At 40.2% G+C, this 12411-nt stretch overlaps 1 protein-coding gene across 2 annotated transcripts in view; it reads right to left on the reverse strand.

Annotated features, from left to right (window-relative positions):
• The window catches only part of LOC137284976 (TNFAIP3-interacting protein 1-like), a 47611-nt gene extending 36401 nt beyond the window's left edge, over nt 1-11210 (reverse strand). For both annotated transcript variants that reach the window (XM_067817062.1, XM_067817064.1), the window contains exons 1-3: nt 11091-11210; nt 4634-4682; nt 2597-2666 (exon numbers count right to left, since the gene is read on the reverse strand). The gene's annotated coding sequence lies outside the window, so the exon portion shown is untranslated. The remainder of the gene's footprint in view (nt 1-2596; nt 2667-4633; nt 4683-11090) is intronic.
• Between the last annotated feature and the right edge of the window lie 1201 nt (nt 11211-12411).

A 12411-nucleotide genomic window follows, 5' to 3' on the forward strand; every position in this document is an offset into this window, starting at 1 on the left:
TGTTTAACGCAGCACTCAGCAATATCCCTTCTATATGGCGGTGGTCTGGAAATATTCGAATCCTGACCAAACAATCCAGTGATTAACATCGAGCGATCTACGCATCTGGGATACGATGACATTAGTAAACCAGCTCAGCGAGCCTGACCACCAAATCCCGTTAGTCGCCTCTTACGACTAGTATGTCCATTAGTGTAGTAAAAACCAGTTCTAACCTGGATCTTCACGGGTCCTATGAACCAGGATGTTTTGCGAATGCAAATCGATGGACGGGAGATAATTCTAAATATGTTTTTGTTAACTGCAAAATCTAGCGAGGGCTGCAGAAAGATTAGTACCCGTGTTTTAAATAATTCAGTCAAATAATTGAGGTGTTCGTCGAGATAAATGCGTTGTTCACAGGTCCCTCGGGGTCCATGGGTTGATACACCCTCGATGTTTGTGATCTCATGTTCTCCTCATGAACAACTTGAAGAGTACAATTTAGCTAAAATACACAGCGTTCACTAATATGAGCAGTGTTGATGCTAGTGAACGCTCTGTATCTTAGCTAAGTACAATACGGTTGTCTGTGATTCATTGATTGTAACTGTTTCCTGATAGTATGGGAAACATTCTTCACACGGAACTTTTCCGGATTTTGCATTATGAGATGCAGATGTAAGTTCCTGATTTACCTATTACACGTAATATCCTGTATATAACTATACCGCCACGTATATTCTATATATATTCATATCCCTATGTATATCCGTTTAACGATCTGCCATTACAAATTGTAGGATAAAGTTACACGTCAGAATTTGATCCTGTGTTTAATTTTCCGTTCTGTGGTCACTTTTGGACAAAATTACAAAATTCAGCATGTTATTTTCATGGACATGTAATTTCTTATATCCCTACAAAAACTGAAGACAGATTATAAGTGTAGTATAACTTAAAGTATATGTATTGAATATATGGTTCACACGACTACTATTTGGGTGTAGTTTTCGTTTTGGAGCTTAGCTGAACGTGTAATGTTTCATTTCAGAGCATACATATTTATATATAGTCTGTGTAATTATTCATAGTACAGTATAAAATACCGTAATGCAATCTCTCTGACGTAAGTCCATATTGATTTAGTATCTTAGCGTTTCTAGAATCAACCCCATTACGTTGATACTTTGACTCAGTTACATGTTTCTAGACTAGATCATACAACACACCCGCATTCATATTTCAGTAACGTCATGGCGTGTAGAGGTGACCAGGAGAAAAGTAAGGCTGGTTGTAGATGTCTACCCTCTCAGTAAACCAAGGATTTTAAAGTACAAATCAAGATTCACACCTTATAAGCCCAGCTGACACCTCCTCAAGTCAGTCTCATTAATATCACGTGGATATGTCTCTTGAGACCACCCCAGCTCCGACGAATGAGCGAGTGATTATGGTTTTACATCGCTTATATCAAAGTTCCAATAATATCACAGCACCAGAAATTGGCTTTACACAATTTACCCATATGGGGAATCGAACATGCGTCTTTGGTGTGACGAGCGAATGCTTTAACCACTTGGCTACCCCACCGCACCCCAAGCACCTCTATAATCAACCGCCCACTGTGAAACTGGTTCATTCCATCCATGCGCAAAATACCTTAAGAGTGGTCGTTGGAAGGTAACGGTGACGTCAAGGATATCCAAAACATGTTCAGTGGGTGACAAGTTGGTAGGTTGGTTTGTTGTGTAATGCCGCACTCAGCAATATGACAGCTATATTGCAGGAGTCTGTACATGATCAAGTCTGGACCAGTCCAGTGATCAATACCATGAGCATCGAAATGCCATCTATCTTGTTTTGACTTCCAACATGCGATTAGCGTGTAGCCGTTCCTGACGCGGCAGGCGTGTCGACAGCATTTAATTAAGTTTAAACCAATGTTAGGTTTTGATTTAATTTAATTTTATTAATTGGATTTTTACGTTTCAGTGTGAATTTAATCCACACCATGTTTACGTGAAAATCATGACACACTTTGATAGCACGTAATCCACCACACGTGGTGAATGGAATAATTTCATTCCAAGTCTACATAACGTCATGCACCGTACTTCCCAAATAATTGTTCCCAGGTTTTTAAAAAATTACACATGGATGAACCACGTTTGGAGAGATGTTTTGGGTTAAACTCTAACAAGCAAGTGACATACAAAGACTGACGGGCATATAATCTATAGGTCGTGCTTTTATGACTGTCAAAACACCACTGTCCCTGCAACCCTCTTCTGGATACGCCTATGATTAAAAACACGGAATTGCCAGGAATTTAAATGTGATTTTAAGTTTTAGGTTTTAAACTGCACAGTTAGCCTCTTGATTTTAGAGGCGGTGGGGTAGCGTTGTGGTTAAAGTATTCGTTCGTCACGCCGAAGACGCGGGCCCATTTCCGGTTACAGTGTGTGAACCACATTTCTGGTGTCCCTAGCTTCATTAATATCGTTAAGAGCAGAGTAAAACCATATTGACTCCCTCACTATTGATTTAAGTTTAACGGTATTCACTGAACAAACCGCCAAACAAACATTTCTCGGTTGATAATGATGACACTTACCACGCCTGTGTTATTTGGATTCTTCCACAGTCGCAAGAGTTGTTTCTTTTAAGGTTCGATCAGGCATGTCCTGGAAAACATTACACAATACTCAATATGTATCCAGCGATCGACCATAGGAGTTTCGAATATCTGCGATTACGATTTTACGACGCTTTCAGCATATTCCTGCAGTTCTGTGGTAGAGGACATCAGCAATTGTATTCTCACAGTGTCTGTTGGGAACATGATCGTAATCGTCTGTGTCGTAATAAAACTAACGCTAAACCAATTACAATAACTTGATATGAAGCTATCACCTTTCACATAGCTCAAGAAGTTCACAAAATATTACATTTGTTTACGGTAGGAGTAACTACAAATGCAGACTCGCAGGATAACTGGACTCTTAATTTGCATAGCTTATTTATGACCCCACAAATCTACCTTTGTTTGGGATGCCACCTATTTCTGCTTCTTTTCGTTTAAGTTCAAAAGTTTAAAGTTAAAAAAAATTACAAGAAAGACAATACAACATGGTACCTGGGATGGTTCTGACACACGATAAAATATACGCTGTCAAAAAAACAACAACAACAAAAAAAACCCCGCAACCCGTCCTCAGGTATAAGACACTTTGCAGAATAAAGTTACTGCTTGCAAATTGCACTGATAGGTGAGTATACTATATACGTAGTTCTTGAACGTAAGCGTTCGAACACAGCAATTAGCATTGTCTCATTTCTGCACCATCCATGAAGTTTTCATTGTGACTACGCCAAAAGCCAAATGCATTTGCAAATTATGGAAATGACAGTTATCTCATTCCTTCATTCGTCGCCAAAAATCAAATGTCATGGATGAGTGGCTCAGATCGAAATATCGCCTTTGGTTCTCTTGAAGCCGGAAAAAATGTTGCACGACACATCAGTGTACACAAAACAACTTTGGAACCGTTTGAACCAGTTCAATTCGACTCCAGATCGCTCACGAAGTGGTACGCGGTCCAGAATCACTACGTCAGCTCAAGATCGGTTTATCCGGCGCTATCACGAGCGTAAGCCATAGTGAATGACACAGCAACGCTAGAGCCATTTTTGAGGAGAGTGTCAACACAAACGTCTGCGAGGGGCCGGTCTACGAAGGAGAAGATCACTTGTTGGACCCGTTATACGCCTCCTACATCGACGCCGACATCAACGAGTACCAGTACCAAACTGTTTTTGTATTTATATGGTTTAAAAGTCATGCAAATACAATTATGTGACCAATAAACTATATGGGCCATGAGAAACTGGAGGTGTGTCTGGTGTAGTGACAAAGCACGCTTACTGTTGCAACGTCGTGACGGAAGACAGCGAAGAAATGAACGTTGGGCACCAATTTGGGTTATACTGGTGGACAAATTTGTTTGAGTGAGCGTCATGGTTTGGGGAGCCATGTCATACAACAAAAGATCAGACTTGGTGATCATTCCTGGCACTCTGACTCCTAAACGCTTCATCAACCAAATCTTATAGCCTCATGTCCTACCAGTCATCGATCAACAGAGGGATATTTTTCAACACGCCAAACCTCACTCTGCAGGTGCAACGGTTTCTTACAGAATTCTAACGTGAATGGCCCTTCAGATCCCCACACCTCAACCCCATACAGCCTCTGTGGGATTTTCTTGACAGAGGTATACGGCAACGTAAACCGCCACCGCAAGGCGCTCGAGCAAGTAGCCCTTGCCCTACAGGAGGAGTGGAAGGCAATCCCTCAAGAAAGAATCCGACGTTTGATCCGTTCTGTACCAAGGAGGTGTCATGCAGTGATTGCAGCTCCCCCTTGTGTCCCCTTGTGTCAAACCAGTATCGCTGAATGAACTTTTAAGATGATTATCTTTAACTGGAATAGCTAGACTATCCTTGTGCCAATGTCACTATTCTGTCTACTAAATTAAATGTGTTGTATCATCTTAAATGTCACGAATACAATCTTCCAACCACATGGGCTGTGTTTCTTTTTTTTGACAGTGTATATACATTACTCGGAAACATGGAGGTTGGTCTCTACCTTGTAAGCGTTTACGCGCTCGCTTTGGTCGCCATGCATCTCAGAAAATCTGAAAAAGAAAGAAAGAAGCATCAACGCTTGTCTGCCATACTGACAGATTACTTCAGTTCTGAAAATTAAGAAAGTCCCTGGGCGTTTTTTTTTTATTAACATGATGTATCACCATCTTCAAAAACCTTATTTTTGGAAGCAGATTCAAAAACAATGTGCCAGTTTGCCATGTTTTCCAGAATTGACTTAGACATTAATTACATGATATTTAAGTGTTCGTATGTAGATGGGAGCAATATAAGCGTCTTTGGCCTTCATGCTATTGATTGTTTGCACGATGCCTATTGTTGATTTCTTTAAAGAATCTCTAAACTGTTTTTCTTTCTTCTTTTTTACTTTGAAAAGTGTTCATTTCAGGGATAAGATGTTGGTCTAGGTCAGTTTGTAAAACCGAAGGCATCCAGAATACCAGTCATATAGTATGCCCCAAACAATTAGTAAGTGAACTAAGAGAGTCTCCTTGATACCCCACAAAACCCTTGATGGTCTTGAGAATGGCCGTCCACTTCCTGGGTTATTGCGGATGATAATTAATCATATAACTCTGCCATGGTGCTCCACATCGGAACCATGCAACATGGAACCAAACACAGTCATCACCAAAGGCAATGACAATGATAATATCCATTCCGTTTTCGCCATTCTTGTGGTTTGGACTCAGATGTCTGTCCATGGTATGACCCATTACATACATGCATGTATATAGAACGCGCCATGTATACTGACAATGAAATAATTATTTACAACGGGCTCGTATACATCCTCATATGTATCAAAGCAAATGAGACCCGTGAAGGTCCGAGGTAGAATTGGATCTCAGAAAACCATGCTTGCCACAAAGGGCAACTATGCTTGTCGTAAGAGGCGACTAACGGGATCAGGTGGTCAGGCTCGCTGACCTGGTTGACACATGTCATCGGTTCCCATTTGCGCAGATCGATGCTCATGCTGCTGATCACTGGATTGTCTGGTAAAAACTCGATTATTTACAGACCGCCGCCATATAACTGGAGCATTGCTGAATGCGGTGTAAAACTAAATTTGCTCACTCACTCACTCACTCAAAGCTGTTTGAAAACAGCATGAAATCATTTATGCCCTTGATTTTCAGTCCCATATGACGGGAGAAACATGGCAAGTATGTGGACTTTCCTTACGCAATGTCAACATCACTTGGCTATCACCCCGTGTATCCCATGTGGGCAGACTGCCCCGACTGTTCATGGTGCCTTAAGTATGTTACGACCAAATGTCTTGTCTGACACTGGGGTAATACCCAGGCCTGATGCTAGTAACAGGAGTTCTGACACTATGCAAAATGGAAACGTTGGTGAGGAGTTTTCACTTCCTCCCAAACGTTCTTGGTTGGTTTAACCATACAGTGTTGCATGGGGAGGTTGGTTCACTGTCTGGGTTGCGTGTGGCTGATGCTCAACCTGACTGTCACAGGATTACTTATACCTTCTTTACTACTCTCATTCACATTAATCCATAAGTAATTAATTTTAGCGGATGCAGCGTTGTTATAATATATACTTCTTTATTTCGACCGGTAATGAAGATTTACAACAAAAAATGAATAATGAGTATGGGTTCGAAAAGAAATTGGACGGCTGGTTAGAGGATTAATCGCATGATACAGGTAAGGTAATCGGGTGGATAGACGTTGTACTCCTTTTGTAAATCTAACTCGGGTCTCCGACCCAACGAGAGAACGACCTAATCCATAGCCCACCTCACAGCCCAGCGGGACAGAGACGGATACGAATCCATAGTACTTTGGAGAACATCGCTGTCTGTACTCCATGTGTCTAGTGAGAAGAAGCTGTTTCGGCAGAGCTCTGGGTTTGGAGGTGAAGGATCTGACTCAGTAATAGAAGTTTCCTCGTGTCGATGTATGCTTCTATTGGATGTCAGCCTATCAAGGTCTGGCACATATCAGCACGTGTTCTGCTTGGAAGTCCATGTAGCTATCATGCAGTGGTGTTGTGCCCTCTCCAACATCTTTATCTGTGAGTTCCAGAGTTACATCCATATAATATAATGCTTCTGGAGGACAACTTAGTTTGAAAAGTTTGGCACTTGTCGTAGGGTTAAGAGCTGATTTATGAGGACCATACTTTATAAGTGATGTAAGACTTGCTTTGAGAGACCTGCAGGGTGAGACAGTTCTCTCTATGCTATTAAGGTTTTTTTCGAGGAGAATACCTACATGCTTGACACTCTGCGATACAGGAAGTGGTTCTTTGCATTGTGTGAGTCGTCCTGTTTGTACTTCATCACCTGGCTTGTTGGCGAAGGACATCACAGTGCTCGTTGAGGGAGAAAAGTTGAAATGCCATTGGTTCCTGTAATCTTCACAGATATGGAGAAGGTCTTGAAAGCAGGAATGTCTTGGACTGATGACAGCTACTTCGTCTGCTTGTGTTGGACATCCAGCATTTATGTCGAGAACTACAGCTGCTTTGTTGAAAGAAGTTAGTTTGTTCTGTAGTTCGTTTTATAAAGAAGATATAGTTTGGCTGATAGGACATCTCCTTGGGGAACACCGCGTTGCAAATTGAATAACGGGAGCTCTCAGAGCCAAGCTTTTCACAACTCTTCATATCAGTGTTAATAGATTGCAGTAGTGACCACCTTCTGTCAGTAAAACCAGTGTTGAATAGTTTCAGTTTTAGTCCATTATGCCACGCAAGAGTGAAATGTTTTTGATGAATCTAGGAAAGCAACATGTACAGAGTCATTACATTCTTGATAGTGATGTCTAGTCTTCTATAGGTTGAAGGGGGCATGAATTGAAAGTCCCTTTTTCATTTGCCATCTGTGGTTTGTTTGGGAAGTTTGAATCTGTTTGTAATTTAGGGAGTCCCTTTTCAAAACCTTTCTCAAAGACTTTGGCTATAACAGGAGTAAGAAACATGCCTCTGTAGGAGTTTGGGTCAGACTTAAGTCTGTTTCATCCTGTGTGGATCAGTACAATAGCACTGCATTTCCAGCTTGATGGGATGTGTCCTGTAACCATTACCAGGTTGGACAGCCTAGAGAAGTGTACATGTAAGCATGTGCCGCCATATGTGAGGTGTTCATAAACAAGGTAGTCATCTCCGCTTGTTTTATTGTTGAGGGACAAGCATATCCTTGACACTTCCTCGCGACATGTTAATCGCACATCACAGGCCTTGCTGGAATTATCACTCCTTACTGTATTTACTTGAGAGAAGACATATTCTGCAAAGTTCTTGTCATAACTAGGATTGTTATCACGGGACTGTGAGGAAATATCTCATTTCATGTTTTTGACCCTAAACTCATTTCTTGTAGGGTCTCCGTAATGTTCCTCTATAACGCCTTCAACATTCCCGTAAAAATGCCTTACATTTCCTGATAGGACCACATTAACCTTTCCTGGTGGACCTCCTTTAACTCTTCTGTAGGTCCGCCTTAAATCGTCATGTAAGAACTCTTTAATCGTTCCCCTTGGACCTCCGTACATATTCCTGTAGGAATTCCTTTAACTTTCTGATATGACCTCCTCAAACATTCCTGTAGGAATCCCTTCAACTTACTCGTAGGACCTCCTTAAACATTCCTGTAGTTTCCCTTTAGCTTCCTCGTAGGATCTTCTTTAACTTTCCCGTCTGTTTCCCCTTACGTTGCGTAGGGCATTTTGATGCACACTTTCTCAACAAGACTATGACATAAGTAGAAACATTATTAACATTAACTGAGAAGTTTGTCATCAAATAGTTATATTCTCTGACAGCTACTTGTATAGGTTCTGATAATCCTGTGACAATGATGATGCCTAATAGCACGCCATTGGGGAAGACACATGTGCGGGAAGTTAAACTCCACTTTGCATGCATTTCTGCTTCGATAAAGAAGATTGACCGGGCAAACAGGATGTCTACGAGATATCTCAGATAACAGAAAGTTTATGAAGACTGGGAAAATACACCATTGCTTATCCTGTACAACAGGACCCAAATAGAACAGGAATGTGTGGTTCAATGTGACCGGAACAGTGCCAAATGACGTTTGGACAAAGTAAATATATATGTTACACTGTACGAAGATCAACTGGACCAGAAGTTCTTTATTATTTGTCCACGATTTTGGTGCATTTCCCACAGAGAATAAAACGCTGCATATTACATAGGTATATGTCATTTAACACACTATATTGGATGTACGCGTCTCGAAAGGGCGAATGAATACAGTGCACAGATAATGGCGATGAACTGAATATCTGACGACGAAATATGATCAATAGAAATAAAAGTGTATGAAGACGCGTCAACCATATGATCATAAAACTTTGTTGTGACATAAAGTATAACTAATTCAGAATACAGGGAGAATAACGGCCAAATGTTCAGGAATCGTGTCTGTTTTCAAGGATACGACACACAGCAATCCCAGCACTGGGAGTGTTGTGTCAAACTGAACAAATACAAATGGTATTGATGGAACATTGCTAAAAGCGGAGCAGAACTGAACCCACTCATTTCAGGTGACCTATGGAACCATGTTCGAAGCGCGATAACAGCGACGTTATACTCAACTCACTTTCAGGCGCACGTGATGGCCATAGTTCAGAGCGCAGAGGTTCGAATTACGGTTTCGACATTAATTTTTAAAAATAATAATCTGAAGTTTTACAGTCCCACATTGTTATGATTAATATATACCAACACATATATAACAAAATTGAACAAATCCAGTGACGAAATGACATATTATGATTAAAATATATCTCAAATTTGAACAAAATCAGTGACGAAATGAACATTGAAATTACAAAATTCTATCGCTACGCTAATTACATACATTAAATGCAATTTCGTTAATATCTGAAATATGTGTTAATCATAACATATAAATAAGAACATATGACAAGAACAAGCTATATTATAACCTAGTTTTATGAGAACGTGGCGGTGGTAGTATATTTTTATGACATCGGGACATGGTTTCCACAGTGGCAGAAATATTACATTTGAAGAATATAATTTCTATTATCATTATTATTGTTATTCAAAGGCGGTGGGAAACGCGTGAGGAATGCACGAACAGACGTAGAGGCGTTTGCGGGAAATAAAGCACAGCAAGACGGACATATGTGATGTGACACATTGTAAATGATGTGATTATGTAACATATTAAGCTGATGTGATCAAACTGCAAGGTTTACATGACACAACACGTGTAAGAAATACTAAGAAATACGTAAAACTAGGACATATTAGTCATATACTTATCTCAGGTAACACGACTACACCCAGTCTTGTATGACAGTTTTATATGATGGGATGGTACAGAACATTGAAGTGAGTTTAGTTTTGTACCGTTTTTAGTAATATTTCAGCAATACCACCCCGGAGGACACCAAAAATGGCCTTCACACATTGTACCCATGTAGGGAATCGAACCAACTCCAACTAACTCCACGCCCGAAGCCCATTGAATGGGCTATTTTTAATGATTACTGTTTACATACAAGGATTTGCTTTGAGTCAACCTCTGTGACACTCCTACCGTACGTAACTAGTTTAGATTCTATTTTGGGAGTCTCTTTATATATCCAGTGCCTACATGTTGGCTTTACGTTGTGTTTTTTTTTCTATAACAACTCTAAAAAATCAGTGTGACTTAGAATCATGCACTTGTAAGACAATATCCCAGTGAAAATAAACCAACAGCCCCATACATGGATAGCCGTAAAGTGTTTTACTTTCGTTTCGTTTTCAGGCAAAAAGTAGGATTCTCTGAAGCACATAAAAAGACATATTAACGAAAGTGAAATTCTTATATTCAAATCTCCTCCGTGTTTTAAATCAGCAGCATAGCCACAGCTGATATCGTGATACACCTTCGTTCATTATACCACGTGATGTGACATGCAGGAAGTTACATGGGATTGTTTTGGGACCTAGGTGCTTCCCCTAGAAGTTTGTGATTGGTTGCTGACTCGATAGGGAACATTCTTTAATTATTACAGTATACTTATGCAATATTACTTGCAAGTATCTAATCGCCATTTTGTGTTTGTCGAGTGTAGTATAGCATAGAAAACTCATTAACATAATTAATTATACCGTAGACTGAGGCCTTGGCAGTCCGTAGTCTATCTTGAAGACGACACTTTATTAAACATGCACAGTGGTTTCCGAGACCATTTTATGAACGTTAGCATGCCAATATTTTATGAAATCTTTCTTAAGTTCTATAAATATCTATATAAATGCTCGTCTTCCCACCACCTTTGGTTTAGCGCGTTGTAAGATTATGTGCCAGTACATTACGATCAGATACATACAATTTCAAAAAAATAAGATTAATTATCATGCCTGAATCAATTAATAACTTTACCTAGGTGGTACAATCAGTAAAGATATAACATTACCTCGCCACAGTTTCATCCCGATATTGCTCCGTTGACTGGTCTTGAATAACTGAATGACAGGCGCAGTTCGGGCTTTCCGCAGGGGATTCCCCTACTGCCATGACGACGTACCTTGATTGTGTAGATAGCATGGGATTGACTGCGTGTAATGCTTGCAACCTGTGAACAATGACCCTGTTGATAGGTGGGGCGCATTGTGCAGAGTGTTTAGTTACTTGCCCCAGCACCCTGGGAGCTTGACCTCACGTGGTCACTGTATACCAACAGCTGAAGTGAAAGATCTTTATCGTTTAAAGCTTACATGCAATCTCCCTACCCCGCCCCCCACCAAAACACACCCCCTCCCCCGCACCACACACTCACCAATTAAAAAATATATAAAACAAAATAAAATAAATAACTAATAAATATAACATATTTTGAGAAAATGAAAAAAAAAACATAATTGAATCACAGTTAACATTCATTCACAACACATAACCCTTTCTGATTTTGACAAAATCAAACAAAATTATAAGGGTACATCGAAATAATGCAGCTGGTATACCAAACCCAGTCAGAGCGGGTGGGTGTGCACTCAAGCGTAAAAGTGACTTTCATTGGCTGGTTCATTTGCCAATACACTCAGTTGTATATGTATAGAGATGTCAGATTTTTGTAAATACATGCTTTTTTTCTGTATTTGCGTTCGATCCAGTCAACAAATACTGATGGTAGCTTGGCTGGAAACTGTCTATACAAGTCTCAATTCTGCCTGTCTGTGTAACTGCATACTGTGACAGGGACAAACATATATACATATATGGTGTATAGCCTGATAGGTGTTTGTTCAAATTGCACGTGTTCAGTGATTGAAGTTGTGTCTTGCATATTGTCATAAGATGATAGCGGTGCTAACCTAATCATTGTGCATGTGCTATGTGCGCAGTACAGCTCAGCACAGCTGTTGAAACCCTTTTCATCCCAGCGCTGGGATGAAATTAGTGAATTGTTTCAACTCCGATTTCGTGCTGTTTTTTCAGCACATTATTTTTCCACATTCTAAGCTGAATTTGAATTTTTGATAATTTGTTACTGTAAGTCCATACCAAAAGGTGTCAATATCTGTAAAGTTGTGTTTTTGTATGTGACCTTTAACATGACACCACAAGACACGGAACCACCAACCTGCGCTCGATGTTCAGTGGTTCCATCGACTGGACAATATTGAAAAGTCACCAGATAAGCATAGCACATGACAGAGCCTGCCTTCCTGGTCCTCAATCCACAAAGTGATTTTATCACTATGGTGATCATAAACCTATATCAGGGAGACTCTAAC

This window comes from Haliotis asinina, chromosome 5 (assembly GCF_037392515.1).
Source record: "Haliotis asinina isolate JCU_RB_2024 chromosome 5, JCU_Hal_asi_v2, whole genome shotgun sequence".
Lineage (NCBI taxonomy): Eukaryota > Metazoa > Mollusca > Gastropoda > Lepetellida > Haliotidae > Haliotis > Haliotis asinina.